Here is a 15,044-nt window from a genome sequence, read left to right as displayed (position 1 = left end):
GAGCATTACTGACCTTGTTTGAGATGTACAACGTACTATCATAACCTATGGTACCTAGCAATAACTTGCCTATCCCATCCTAGCAGCTGCAAGACATTTGCTTGAAATCTACCATGATTTGGCGTATGCTTTCACTATTCTATTTAAGCTAACAGCACAAAAGCCCAATTTTCAAACGGGTTTAACCTTATCTCTATATTTTCCTAGGTATCATTATTATTTATTCTTAAAATACAATGTTCTCAGAATGATTTTTTCCGTTAAGTTGGTGGTATGTATTCTTAGCCTTAGCATCAGTTCGCCTGGAGTGAGCCCAGTGAGGCTTACATCTTGCCAACGTCTCTGAGGAAGCTCATAGTAGGTAGGTGATATGGAAGGGGGGGGTTCAGCTATTGTGACCTGCACTGGATGTGCCATGTTTGTCTTTCTTCCACAGGACAGAAGCGACTTTGTCTGTACAAAGTGCAAGCTGGTCTCCATATTGGAAGAGAAGATTGAAGGTCTGGAGCAACAGGTAACGACCCTGCGTTGTATACGAGAGACTGAGGATTTTCTGGACCAAACTCAGGATAGCCTTCTAGGGGCACAAAGCTCTAAAGATATAGAGCAGGTTGCACAGAGGAGCCAAGAGGCCAGTGAAGAAGCTTGGCAACATGTGACCTCCAGAAGAGGTAAGCGGAATGTCCGGGTTCCAGTAACACAGACACAGGTAACTAACCGCTTTCATGTTCTCTCCACAGGTACCATTGCGGAGAGTGGACCAGATGATATGTCTGGGGGGAGAAAGCAGAAGGAGACCCCGCTGGTTGGGAGGCATGAGATGCGATGTCCTGAGGTTGGGGGTTCCACGACCACCACTCCCAAGAGGAGAAGGCGGGTGGTGGTGGTCGGGGACTCTCTCCTCCGGGGGACTGAGTCATCTATCTGCTGCCCTGACCGGGAAAACCGAGAAGTCTGCTGCTTGCCAGGGGCTAAGATTCGTGATGTGACGGAGAGACTGCCGAGACTCATCAAGCCCTCGGATCGCTACCCCTTCCTGCTTCTCCACGTGGGCACCAATGATACTGCCAAGAATGACCTTGAGCGGATCACTGCGGACTACGTGGCTCTGGGAAGAAGGATAAAGGAGTTGGAGGCGCAAGTGGTGTTCTCGTCCATCCTCCCCGTGGAAGGAAAAGGCCTGGGTAGGGACCGTCGAATCGTGGAGGTCAACGAATGGCTACGCAGGTGGTGTCGGAGAGAAGGCTTTGGATTCTTTGACCATGGGATGGTGTTCCATGAAGGAGGAGTGCTGGGCAGAGACGGGCTCCATCTTACGAAGAGAGGGAAGAACATCTTTGCCAGCAGGCTGGCTAACCTAGTGAGGAGGGCTTTAAACTAGGTTCACCGGGGGAAGGAGACCAAAGCCCTGAGGTAAGTGGGAAAGCGGGATACCGGGAGGAAGCACAGGCAGGAATGTCTGAGAGGGGAGGGCTCCTGCCTCATACTGGGAATGAGGGGCGATCAACAGGTTATCTCAAGTGCTTATATACAAATGCACAAAGCCTTGGAAACAAGCAGGGAGAACTGGAGGTCCTGGTGATGTCAAGGAATTATGACGTGATTGGAATAACAGAGACTTGGTGGGATAACTCACATGACTGGAGTACAGTCATGGATGGTTATAAACTGTTCAGGAAGGACAGGCAGGGCAGAAAAGGTGGGGGAGTAGCACTGTATGTAAGGGAGCAGTATGACTGCTCAGAGCTCCGGTACGAAACTGTGGAAAAACCTGAGTGTCTCTGGATTAAGTTTAGAAGTGTGTGCAACAAGAGTGATGTCATGGTGGGAGTCTGCTATAGACCACCGGACCAGGGGGATGAGGTGGATGAGGCTTTCTTCCGGCAACTCACGGAAGCTACTAGATCGCATGCCCTGATTCTCATGGGTGACTTTAATTTTCCTGATATCTGCTGGGAGAGCAATACAGCGGTGCATAGACAATCCAGGAAGTTTTTGGAAAGCGTAGGGGACAATTTCCTGGTGCAAGTGCTAGGGGAGCCAACTAGGGGGAGCGCTTTTCTCGACCTGCTGCTCACAAACCGGGTAGAATTAGTGGGGGAAGCAAAAGTGGATGGGAATCTGGGAGGCAGTGACCATGAGTTGGTTGAGTTCAGGATCCTGACGCAGGGAAGAAAGGTAAGCAGCAGGATACGGACCATGGACTTCAGGAAAGCAGACTTTGACTCCCTCAGGGAACAGATGGCCAGGATCCCCTGGGGGACTAACATGAAAGGGAAGGGAGTCCAGGAGAGCTGGCTGTATTTCAAGGAATCCCTGTTGAGGTTACAGGGACAAACCATCCCGATGAGTCGAAAGAATAGTAAATATGGCAGGCGACCAGCTTGGCTTAATGGTGAAATCCTAGCGGATCTTAAACATAAAAAAGAAGCTTACAAGAAGTGGAAGGTTGGACATATGACCAGGGAAGAGTATAAAAATATTGCTCGGGCATGTAGGAAAGATATCAGGAGGGCCAAATCGCACCTGGAGCTGCAGCTAGCAAGAGATGTCAAGAGTAACAAGAAGGGTTTCTTCAGGTATGTTGGCAACAAGAAGAAAGCCAAGGAAAGTGTGGGCCCCTTACTGAATGAGGGAGGCAAGCTAGTGACAGAGGATGTGGAAAAAGCTAATGTACTCAATGCTTTTTTTGCCTCTGTTTTCACTAACAAGGTCAGCTCCCAGACTGCTGTGCTGGGCAACACAAAATGGGGAAGAGATGGCCAGCCCTCTGTAGAGATAGAGGTGGTTAGGGACTATTTAGAAAAGCTGGACGTGCACAAGTCCATGGGGCCGGACGAATTGCATCCGAGAGTGCTGAAGGAATTGGCGGCTGTGATTGCAGAGCCCTTGGCCATTATCTTTGAAAACTCGTGGCGAACGGGGGAAGTCCCGGATGACTGGAAAAAGGCTAATGTAGTGCCCATCTTTAAAAAAGGGAAGAAGGAGGATCCTGGGAACTACAGGCCAGTCAGCCTCACCTCAGTCCCTGGAAAAATCATGGAGCAGGTCCTCAAAGAATCAATCCTGAAGCACTTAGAGGAGAGGAAAGTGATCAGGAACAGTCAGCATGGATTCACCAAGGGAAGGTCATGCCTGACTAATCTAATCGCCTTTTATGATGAGATTACTGGTTCTGTGGATGAAGGGAAAGCAGTGGATGTATTGTTTCTTGACTTTAGCAAAGCTTTTGACACGGTCTCCCACAGCATTCTTGTCAGCAAGTTAAGGAAGTATGGGCTGGATGAATGCACTATAAGGTGGGTAGAAAGCTGGCTAGATTGTCGGGCTCAACGGGTAGTGATCAATGGCTCCATGTCTAGTTGGCAGCCGGTGTCAAGTGGAGTGCCCCAGGGGTCGGTCCTGGGGCCCGTTTTGTTCAATATCTTCATAAATGATCTGGAGGATGGTGTGGATTGCACTCTCAGCAAATTTGCGGATGATACTAAACTGGGAGGAGTGGTAGATACGCTGGAGGGGAGGGATAGGATACAGAAGGACCTAGACAAATTGGAGGATTGGGCCAAAAGAAATCTAATGAGGTTCAATAAGGATAAGTGCAGGGTCCTGCACTTAGGATGGAAGAATCCAATGCACCGCTACAGACTAGGGACCGAATGGCTCGGCAGCAGTTCTGCGGAAAAGGACCTAGGGGTGACAGTGGACGAGAAGCTGGATATGAGTCAGCAGTGTGCCCTTGTTGCCAAGAAGGCCAATGGCATTTTGGGATGTATAAGTAGGGGCATAGCGAGCAGATCGAGGGACGTGATCGTTCCCCTCTATTCGACACTGGTGAGGCCTCATCTGGAGTACTGTGTCCAGTTTTGGGCCCCACACTACAGGAAGGATGTGGATAAATTGGAAAGAGTACAACGAAGGGCAACGAAAATGATTAGGGGTCTAGAGCACATGACTTATGAGGAGAGGCTGAGGGAGCTGGGATTGTTTAGTCTGCAGAAGAGAAGAATGAGGGGGGATTTGATAGCTGCTTTCAACTACCTGAAAGGGGGTTTCAAAGAGGATGGCTCTAGACTGTTCTCAATGGTAGCAGATGACAGAACGAGGAGTAATGGTCTCAAGTTGCAATGGGGGAGGTTTAGATTGGATATTAGGAAAAACTTTTTCACTAAGAGGGTGGTAAAACACTGGAATGCGTTACCTAGGGAGGTGGTAGAATCTCCTTCCTTAGAGGTTTTTAAGGTCAGGCTTGACAAAGCCCTGGCTGGGATGATTTAACTGGGACTTGGTCCTGCTTTGAGCAGGGGGTTGGACTAGATGACCTTCTGGGGTCCCTTCCAACCCTGATATTCTATGATTCTATGATTCTATGATTCTATGATCACCTTAATAAAGTATCAGCGCTCAACAGGCTGCAGAACTGGAAATATATTCATCGCTTTTATGCTATGGATTTATCCCAGGACATTTTTTTCTCCCCACGGTGAAAATTTTATAAATTTTATTGGCTGAGTTTATACACGCTGTGGAAATTAATCTGAATAAAATGAGCACCCTTAAACTTTTTTTTACCTTGTTTATGGTATTTGATATATTCATTTCATTTTGAATGAAGAAATATTGCAAATATTGCAAAGAAGGATTAAAGGATTTTCTAGGTAAATGGCAACTTTTAATGGCTTTGTTGTCATCATTATTGGCATGCAAATGCAAAATTAAACAGAGCTAGAGTAACTCTTGCCTTTCTCCTGTAGCCGCTCATTAAATACACTGCCAATTTTTGCTTTGTTTTCATCTCATTTTGAATTAGTTCATAAGTCTCTCTGTGTTATTTAGACATGTGGAGAACTGAGATACTTTCTCATCTTTTACAATTTTCTTGTCTTGAATCTGATCATTAGATGGCCTCCTATTACTTTTATTTCTTCAAAACGGAGGCTTTTTTTCCTCCCCACCCCAATGTGCAAATAAAACCACTTAAAAGTTGAAAGCCATTGATAAAACTGACTGACTTCTAATGGCAAGATGTGTTTTCAAATTTGGAAAAAATTTTCCTGTACTCAGCAGTCCACAATGAATGACTGAACCAAATTTCAGGATTCTAGCTCAACAGGAACATGGAAATTAATTATCTCAAGCAGTCAGCACATCACACCATTAAGAGCATCTGTATGTTCTTAGATAATAGCAAGTTTGTGACTGCGATATTAGAACAGATTGTTACCTTGTGTATTTTTAATATTTCTGGACAATCACTGCCATGAAACATAAAGCAACACTGAATGCTTCCACATCCACTAATCGTCACATTCAAATCGTGTATTTGAGTATGAATCTTCCTTTTCTTGCAATTTAATATACACATTATACCAAACAAATTAACCCCAAAATGATTGATTATTGGTTAATCTCAAAGTCCAAAAGGTGGGAGATACGACAATTGTGGTCATATGAACTGGCCTCATTTATAAAGCACATGAATTATTAATCAGTTAAAAAATGCATGTTTTTGTTGCTGAATGGACTTGGAACAGGATATTACAAGCTAAAGAGACATTTTTATGTGCTTTCATTTTAATTTCAATAAACATCAGCACGAGAGCATGTTTTAGCATGTTCTTTGTCAACGCACCGTCAACCTGTGGAACTCCTTGCCAGAGGATGTTGTGAAGGCCAAGACTATAACAAGGTTCAAAAAAGAACTAGATAAGTTCATGGAGGATAGGTCTATCAGCCAGAAGGCAGGGATGATGTCTCTAGCCTCTGTTTGCCAGAAGCTGGGAATGGGTGACAGGGGATGGATCACTTGATGATTACCTGTTCTGTTCATTCCCTCTGGGGCACCTGGCATTGGCCACTGTCAGAAAACAGGATACTGGGGCTAGATGGACCTTTGGTCTGACCCAATATGGCTATTCTTATGTTCCTTCTGACACCTGTATAGCAATGGCTTTCAAAACTGGCCCCACTCTCAGTTCCCTGTAAAAACCCTACCATGTCATTGTCAAGCTGTGATATGAGGATTTTTGAAGATGCATCTTGCACAGGGAGTACGTGAGCTAAAATAAGTGTTTTCCATTGCTGACTTCTGTGATCTAAGGATAAATGAACAGAATGGTTGGGGTAGCTGGAGTTGCTGAGTCCACTCAAATATCAGGGGCCTGATTAACTACTATGTTATTCCAATTAGAAAAGGTGTACTTGTGGCACCTTAGAGACTAACAAATTTATTTGAGCATAAGCTTTCGTGAGCTACAGCTCACTTCATCGGATGCATTATTCCAATTGTATCTCAGTGTAGCAAATTTGAAATTGCACAAGTGTAAAACTGGAATAACATAATGTTGTATCAGACTGAGACTGATACACCAGAATGAAATTTACCTGACTATGACAGTCCTGCGTCTCCTCTTACACTGGTGTATGTAAGTCAGGAGTAACTCCATTGGAGCTGAGTGGTTTAAATGGGAGGAGATTCAGGCCCAAGATGTGGTTTTGAAAAGAGTGAAGACTAAATCCTGGATCTAAAGTATGGCTGTGAAGTTTGTGAGACAAGTTCTTCTCTCTTGCTCTGGTGTCATGCCACTGCAGTTTAAGGGCAGAATTTGGCCTAATGTCTTGCTTTCAGACTACATGGCTGAAAATTCTCAGAGAAGCACTTTACTGAACATTTAGAAATATTTCTCATAAAACTCCATTTAATCTCATCAGAATTACTGTGAAATTCCATATAGTTACAGAATATTTAAGACAGTTTTTGCATTACATTTCTTGAACGCTTGAGAAAAAATCTACTTCACTGCCACTTTTTTCTAGAAAGATTTTTTTGTCCATTTTAATCAGAAGCAAGCTTCAGTGGTCAGGGACCAGACTTGAAGGAAGTACATCTGGGTTCTATTCCTCGGTCTCCCACTTAGCCTCTTTACAACCTTGGTGAAGTCACCTCTCTGTGCCTCTGTTTCTCCTCCCACACTTTGTCTACCTAGCCTATTTAGACTGTGTGTAATTCAGGGGAGGACTGTCTTTTACTATGTGTTTCTTATAGCTGGTCAAAAATCTTCTCTTTCAATGAGAAAATGGCTTTTCGATTAAACAGGAATTTTCTCCCCCAGAAATCTCCATTCCATACTTTTCCACATTCATTAAAAAAAATTGAAAACCAAAAAATAAATTATTTTGTAATGCCAAAACCAGAAACATTTTCATTGCTAAACATTGAATAATTTGAGCATTTCATTTTTTTACAAAAACCTGAAATTTTTGAAGGGGATAAAATCAGTCCCTTACCAGCTCTAGTGTTTGTACAGTTCCTAGCACACTAGGTCTCTGATCTCAGTTGGGATCTCTAGGCACTAAAGTAGTACAAATAAATAATAATAATAAATGATTGTGCCATCTCTTAAAATCACTACTGTTAACTTCATTAAACTCCATGAGAAATTTTCCATGAAGGTTCATATTAAGTTCTTTCTCTTTTTCCAATATTTTTCAGCCCTCTTGTGCCAATTATTTATCTATCTTACCTGGGACTCGGAGGATTGTTTGAACTTGATCTACATTGGTATTTTTTATTATAAATCTAGGGCAAAATATTGCTCCCAGCTACACTGGTGACAATCCAGAGTAAGTCTACTGAAGTCACTGAGCTTAATTCAGTTATGCACTTCTGTAACTGAGATTTGAATCTAGTTTTTCATTTACCATTTTGACTAAATTCTAGAATTGATCAGAAATCTTCCAATGGAAAAACATTTTTCTGTAAAAAAAACAAACAAAAACGTGGATTCATCAAAAGCAAAGCTTGTCAATTTAGACAAAATTTTCTCATGACAAAAAATCAGAATGGAGCATTATTAAAATGTAAAAAAAAATCAAAATCAGGATGAAATCTTTCAATTTTATCAAAACAAGACATTTCCATCAATACAAACAGGACTTTTTTCTTCTTCGTTTCTTGAAAATAATGCTTTTTTTTGTTCTTTTTCAGAACGGAAAAAAATTCAGAATTGTGGAAAATGCCATAAAATGGAAAATCCAGTTCCTGCCCATGTCTACTGATTTCCAGCTCCTCTGTTAATTAGTGTAACGGTCTTTAACTGCTAGAAAAAGATTAGGACTCAAACAAGACACTGTCTCCATGGTAAGATGCAGCTAAACCTCATATTTTTCAACAAATAATATGAGAATGGCTTCATTTTTGCCTTACTGCTTTCCAGCTTTGACCGTGAGCTCTCTACCTTCCTCATCTCCACCACCAGTCAAAACTACACAGCCTGCATTTTTAAAAAATACAGACTTTTGTGTGACTAATTTAATGATTCCCCATGATGGAAATTGTATAAATTCTTGCATACACTAGATGCACAAGTACGCCCCCAATTTTCTTTTAAAATCAAAGCTTCGTTTTTATCTGACCCCACCCTAGCACATGCCAACTCCGTTTTTTACAATGTAGAGTTGGATATTCATCATGATAACAATTAAACTGTATTCTCTCAAGGAAGTAGCATATAGGTCTGTGTCTTACCTGACAGGTAATGGTTTCATTCATTAAAACAGGATATTCTAAAACAGCATATTTTGACAGGAAAGATTCCATAAACAATGCATGTCAGCCTTCACTGTCTATGGCAGTATAAATGTGTATCCTTCCATGATTGACTCCAACTCACTTCATATGTGCTCAGATACTACAATGATGAGAGCAATATATATAGAATGGAACACAATCAAGGAGTGTAAAGTAATGAATACATTCGAGTCACACACACATACATATATATAATGTTTGTATGTACATAGAATCATAGGAATATAGGGCTGGAAGGGACCTCGAGAGACCATCTAGTCCATCCCCCAGTGCTGAGGTAGGACTTAGTAAACATTGACCATCCCTGATAGGTGTTTATCTAACCTGTTCTTAAAAACCTCCAATGATGGGGATTCCCCAGCCTTCTTTGGTAGTCTATTCCAGTATTTAACTATCCTTACAGTAAGAAAGCGCTTCCTAACATCTAACCTAAATCTCCCTTGCTACAGATTAAGTCAATCACTACTTATTTATCAACCTATAATCCTCAAAGAGCTTGCAAATTTGTTATTCTTTGGTTCCAATATCTTTCCAGGTATTGACATTAGGCTATACGATCTATAATCCATCAGGTCCTTTTTGTTCCCCTTTTTAAAGACAAGTACTATGTTTGCCCTTCTCCAACCCTGTAGGACCTCACCGGTTCTCCATGAGCATGGGTGCTGGGTATAATAATCCAAGGGAGGCTCAGCCTCCCCTGATGAGGCTGCCGGACCCCTGTTTGTGGGTTTTTTTGGGAAGTTTCCGCTTTATTATGCCCCATGTGAGTTCCTGGGCAGCAGAGGTAGCGGTATGTTCAACAATAATCTCTCTGGACTCCCAGAACCTGCATGTGCTTCTTCGGGATGAGAATGAGACTCTTTTCCCTGGGGCGGCTTGGGGTCTGGGGAGGGGAGGTGCAGCGCGGCTGCGGCTGGCCCGGGGCTCCTCCAGCCGAGGTGGGAGCTGCTCAGCACTCCTCTGAGTGGGAGAAAGCTCATGGCTCCAGCCCCGAGGGGGGTGGGCAGAAGGGGTGGCGCCGGGGGCTATCCTCCCTGAAGGGGGGCTCCACCCACCGCCCATGCCCATCAGTTGTTGAAGATAATCACTGACAGCTCTAAGATTGCTTCAGGTAATTCTTTAAGAGCCCTAGAGTGAATTTCATCGGGCTTTGCCTATTTGAATATATCTAACTTATTGAAATAACCTTTAACCTGTTCTTTTCCTATTGTGGCTTGAACCTTCCCCCTTGTTCATATTGTGTTAAGCATCTGACCACAATTAACTTTTCTAGTGAAGATTGAAGCAAAATAGGCATTAAACTTGTCAGCCTTCTTGGTGTCATGTTATTACTCTCCTTTCCCACTAAGTAGGGGACCTACACTTCCCTTCATCTTTCTCTTGCTTTTAATGTATTCATAGAACCTCTTCTTTTGGCCTTTGCTAGCTGTAACTCAGTTTGTGCCTTAGCTTTTTCTGATTTTTTTGTGTCCCTTCATGCTTGTTAGTACATATATAATTATCGCCATTTATATCATGGTGGAGTGCAACTGAGGCTATAGTTCAGTGTGTGTGTATTTGTGTGTTTGAGTGTGTATAAAATAACCCTACCATGTAACCATCAAGACATGATTCAGCCTTCAAAGTTACTGCATTCTTATATTGCCTTCATTCTCATTGTCATTCTCCCCTACTGCATGTTCTCTCCCTTTATTGGGGGGATGCACTCAGCTTTTGTCTTGTAAATCACTATGCAAATTCATACTGCTATATGAGTGACACTGGTAAATTGCTGTGGCCCATGTATTGTGAGCAATGTGGCAACATTTCATTGTTGAAGCACCACTAACAACAAAAAAGTAAAGAATGTGCAGTATCATTTGGGAATTTGCACATAGCAATTATATCATTCCACATCAATGGGGAGTGCAAGGCCCGCATCCATATGTCACTTGTGAAAAAGAAACGAGAGCATTTGGGCCCACTCTTCTGGAACTAGTACTCAAGATTTGCCATCAAACAAGAACAAAAGAAAGAAACTAGGAAGGGAGGGCTTCTCAGAGTATAGAGTGGTTAGAGCCAGTCCTGGGCACTTTATAATTTTGCTACATAAGATACAATAATAGAGGTGTGTGTTCCATAACACAATAAATGCCAGGTTAGATGCACTCTCAAATCACAATTAATTACTCTTTTTAATCAAGTTTTCTGGAAGTAGCATTTGTAGACCGGTATTTGGAAAGGAAGACTGTGATGAGTGACTTAAGTGCTGTGACCCCTGCCTATTGATCCATGGCCCAAGAATGATTGTTATTGACAAAGTTGCAGATAGATGATTAATGAGCTTTTTTTTTCTTCTTCATTCAGAATGAGGGACTTGGCCACTTGAGAGCTCTTTTATCCACCGTTTCCCGAAAGGAGACCTTCCTTCCTTTAATATGCATCAGATCCTCAGATCTATCCATGATGCACTCAGAATAATTCAGAGAGGCGAGACAAAAGTGACTTTAACATTCTCTAGAGGCATCTGCCTCTGTTGTGCCTGTATTTAAAGAAAATCCTGATGGAGCTCTAGACAATTTAAACATATGTTTTTTCCTGTCAAATTATACATGATTATATCCAAAAAATGTACACCACATTTTTGTGTTTTTAGGGCAAACCATTTTTTAAAACATGCATTTTAAAACACACTTGACTGGAAGGTACACAAGATATATAGAGATGTAGATATAGATATATTTTGTCAGATCAGATAAATAGGATCTGACATTTAGGCAACAAACTAAGTAGCCAGATTTTCAAAAGAGCTGAGCACAGTGAGTCCTGAGATCTTTCTGAAAAGCTGGCTACAGCTGACACAGGTGCCTAAGCTCTTCTGCAACATGGCCCACCTTTCAGTGCCTAAATGGGAACTGAGCTCTTTTGAAAACCTGGTCCCAGTTAGGGTGCTGAATACTTGGATATCTGTTCTGTAGCTCTGGAAAAATCAGCCCGTACTCCAGACCCTTTTTTGTTACCATAGTAAGAGAGGAGAAGCAGCTTACCATAGCTGTATTTGACCTCAGACCAGACTATCCAGCTGTCTCTAGTTGGCAAAATGATGCATGAGAGGCGAGGACATTTTTATTTCTTATGCTGATAGAAATGAAGAAACCCATCTTTGCACTGATTCCTACCCTCATGCTTTCCCTGAAGATGGTTTACGTTGTTACTGATTATTAATATTGCTGCCTGACCTGCTTTAATAATCCATGCCATTAATCAGTGCTGCTCACCTTCAGCTATGTGCTTGTATCTCTGCCAGCCATCCATGCCCATAAATATCACCACTATGTATCACCATACAAACCCCGTAAATCGATGCTGCCAGTCCATCAGTTCTGAGAGAGGTTTGCTCTGAAATCCAGCATTCGATGTGGATTCCAAAGGGCAAGTTCAGGTTAAAGCAGGATAAACACACAAATTTACTAACTGGAATAGCTGTGAGTTTCACTGTTACAACAACTACAACATTCTTTAAGGAAGAAAACCCAAGACTGGATCCAAAGCCCACTGAAATCAATGAGAGTTTTTCCACTGATTAAACGGTCTTTGGATTAGGTTCCTAGAAAGCTATCCATTGTGGGTGCTGTGATCTTGAAAATTTGGTGCCAATAGTTGCTGTTGGGTGCTGAGCACTTTTGAAACTCTGGCCTCGGTTTTGGGTGCTGGGTACTTAAAAATCTGATCCTATATACAGAGAAAGGGAGACAGAACTAATCTATGCTATCCTAGTTTTGAACCAGTTCCTCTATATTGAAAACTGTGCATCACTTTAAGTTAAAGAGATTTCTGATCCTTCTTGCAGGCTCTAGAGCTCTGGGTCTTCAGCAGGCAGTTTGCAAAGAGCCAGCCCAGAGCAAGGTGGATTGAGAGTGCCTTTTTGCCTAAGAGAGCAGCCTGCTTTGCCTCTCTGTTTTTGGTTCTTGTGTGTTAGGGTTCTGGACAATTAAGTATGGTTACATTGCAGCCTTCCAGAAATATAATATTATGGTTTTATACAACTTTTCTGTATGTATGCCATGAACATAACACCAGTATTTCTAATAAATACTTGAAAGATTGTGAGGTACTCAGAGAGTGTGGTAATAGGGACCATATAATTACTTAAGATAGATAGGTACATTGCACAGGTTTCCTTTCTAATGCCGTGGGTTTTGTTGTTGTTCTTCATCTTCTTTTTAATGGAAACGGGGAGTTAAGTGATTCACCTTTGGGGAAAGAAAAAAAAGATTGATGTTTTGCAAACTTCTGAAATGGTATATTGGGTTTGTCAAACAATCCTGATGACAACAAACTACATGAAGTTGAACCATCCGCAGAAAAAAGTAAGAAGCAACTCATGACAGACTATGCATGAGTGACTGTGGTGTTAAATAAAGTCACACTGAAACCTATCACAGATTGCCTGATAAGCCTTTGGAAGAATACCTGACAAGCCACATTGACAGAGGTTACTACATGTTGATTGCTTTTAATTCCTTGAATATAAAAGGCTATTATTTGTAGTGTTATTGTTGCAAGAAACTGTGTATTGTGGTCACAACGTCCTGGGTTTGGAAAGATGCTGAGCTCTTTTATTTTCATATTAATTTACAATGTCCCTTTTCTATGGGGAGATGGTTTTATTTTGACAAAGTACAGTAACACTCAAGAACTCCTAATATCTAATGTATAGAGAAGGTCATGAATTCATACCCAAGCAGGTGTGAATATTATAGTGTATATGCCAGAGATGGATGGCACTTAGTTGTGGTTATGCTACACTGCTAAGGAAGACACTAAATCATAATATGTTACTTCTCACCTTGCTGAAATTGTGAAATGAATGTAACATTTCTTTCCATTGAAAGATCCAATTAGGGATGTGGAAGGGCAGGCTATACAAAGCTAGGCTTCCCAAAAGCTAGAATAGCTTCTCCAGAGAAAGAAAATGTAGCACTTGAGACTTGGAGAACAAATAATATTTGCAAAGAAATTAATAAAATGTTGAGGCTCTCCGTCACCTTCTCTTTGTGTTGTCACAATGTGCATTCCCCTGGATGCCAGATTAAAAAATGAGCATTCACACTGAAGTTGCTGCTAATGCATCATATCACATTGCTCCTATAGCAAATCAGGCCCACAGTGTAAGTGCTGGCTTTAGGATTCTAGAGAATCACAAGTGCGTTTTTTCTTGGGGGACCCATTGGTCTTTTCCACCTCCCGCTCATTACCTCAGTCTGCTCGAAGGGTGTACACAAGCAGCCTACATTGTTTGTGTTTCTTCCACACTTGCCTCTCATCCAAACCTTTACAAACAACAGAGAATTAAGTCTCCCCCAAATCCTGGAAAGTAGCCACTGGAAAGGCAGGTGAGTAGGGCTGAAAATGAGAGTGATATGTGGTATTCAGTGGGAGGTGGGTCAAGGGAGAGGAAGTCATTGCCACCCCAGCCAAAGGCCAGGATATTTTGTCTTTTATCACTCCCTTGCCGCAAACTGTGGATTAGATAGGCCAATTGAAACATACTAAACAACGGGTTGTTTTTTTTAAATAAACATGATTATTTCTCTGTTCTCCCTTTCTCTCCTTCTACTCTTTCTTCCTCATGCAACTTCTTTCTCTTTTTCTTTAAGACCTCTCTCCCTCTGTCCTATATTCATTCCCCACCTCCTTTCCCTCTCTCATCTCTTTCTCACCCTCATTTGTCCTTTCTTCCTACTGTGCTCTCTTGGACCTCTCTTTCCTCAGAATACATCCAGCCTGCCTCCTCTCCTGTATTGTGTAGGAATTGTGTGATGTCCCTTTAAATCACTAGTGGTGTGTTCAAACTATTTAAAGGCATGCTACCTATTACTATACACTATAGCTCCCCTATATTATTTTCCTTTGTGCAGTGAGGAGGAGGTGCAGCAGCAAGGGAGAGCAAAGGTTTGCTGCTGAGCTCTCTCCCCTTTCAAGTGAGGGGATGTGCTGTACCTGACTTACTGAAATGCAAGGTCGGGGGAACTTGAGATAACGAACTTCTGTGGGAGAAAGGCTGTTCCTTAGCTAGCTATCAGGTAAAGGGTTGTCCCGCCCCCTTTGTTTACATACATGGTGGGGAGAAGGGAGGAGTTGTCAGAGAAACAATGTGGCCCACTGCTTAGAGCAGGGGACTGGGAGCCAGGAGTCCTGGGCACTCTTCCCAGCTGTGCTACTGAGATTAAGATCTTCTCACTTTGTGCCTCATTTTCCCCACCTGCAAAATGGGGATAGCAAGAGCTGCCCAACGTTATAAAACTCTTTGCACTTATGCCTTTCATCAGAGGATCTCAAAGTGTCAACATTATTATTTCATTTGCTGACCTGATGATGAAGTGAGTTCAGGAAGCAGTTTAGCAATCATTGCTTTTGTGGGATGTCAGACCTTTAATATTATCTTAATATAGTTATGTGGTTTCGGTGAAAGTAA

At 42.2% G+C, this 15,044-nt stretch overlaps 1 long non-coding RNA gene across 1 annotated transcript in view; it reads left to right on the top strand.

The window, feature by feature from the left end:
- Positions 1–12,818, top strand: part of LOC122456527 — a 67,502-nt gene extending 54,684 nt beyond the window's left edge. Inside the window, exon 3 of the long non-coding RNA XR_006275462.1 lies at positions 10,934–12,818. This is a non-coding gene — a long non-coding RNA (uncharacterized LOC122456527). The remainder of the gene's footprint in view (positions 1–10,933) is intronic.
- Positions 12,819–15,044: the final 2,226 nt, after the last annotated feature.

The sequence above is a fragment of the Dermochelys coriacea genome, chromosome 13 (genome assembly GCF_009764565.3).
Source record: "Dermochelys coriacea isolate rDerCor1 chromosome 13, rDerCor1.pri.v4, whole genome shotgun sequence".
NCBI classification, from domain to species: domain Eukaryota; kingdom Metazoa; phylum Chordata; order Testudines; family Dermochelyidae; genus Dermochelys; species Dermochelys coriacea.
The sequence above is the reverse complement of the archived record's forward strand: the minus strand, read 5'-3'. Positions and strand labels throughout refer to the sequence as shown.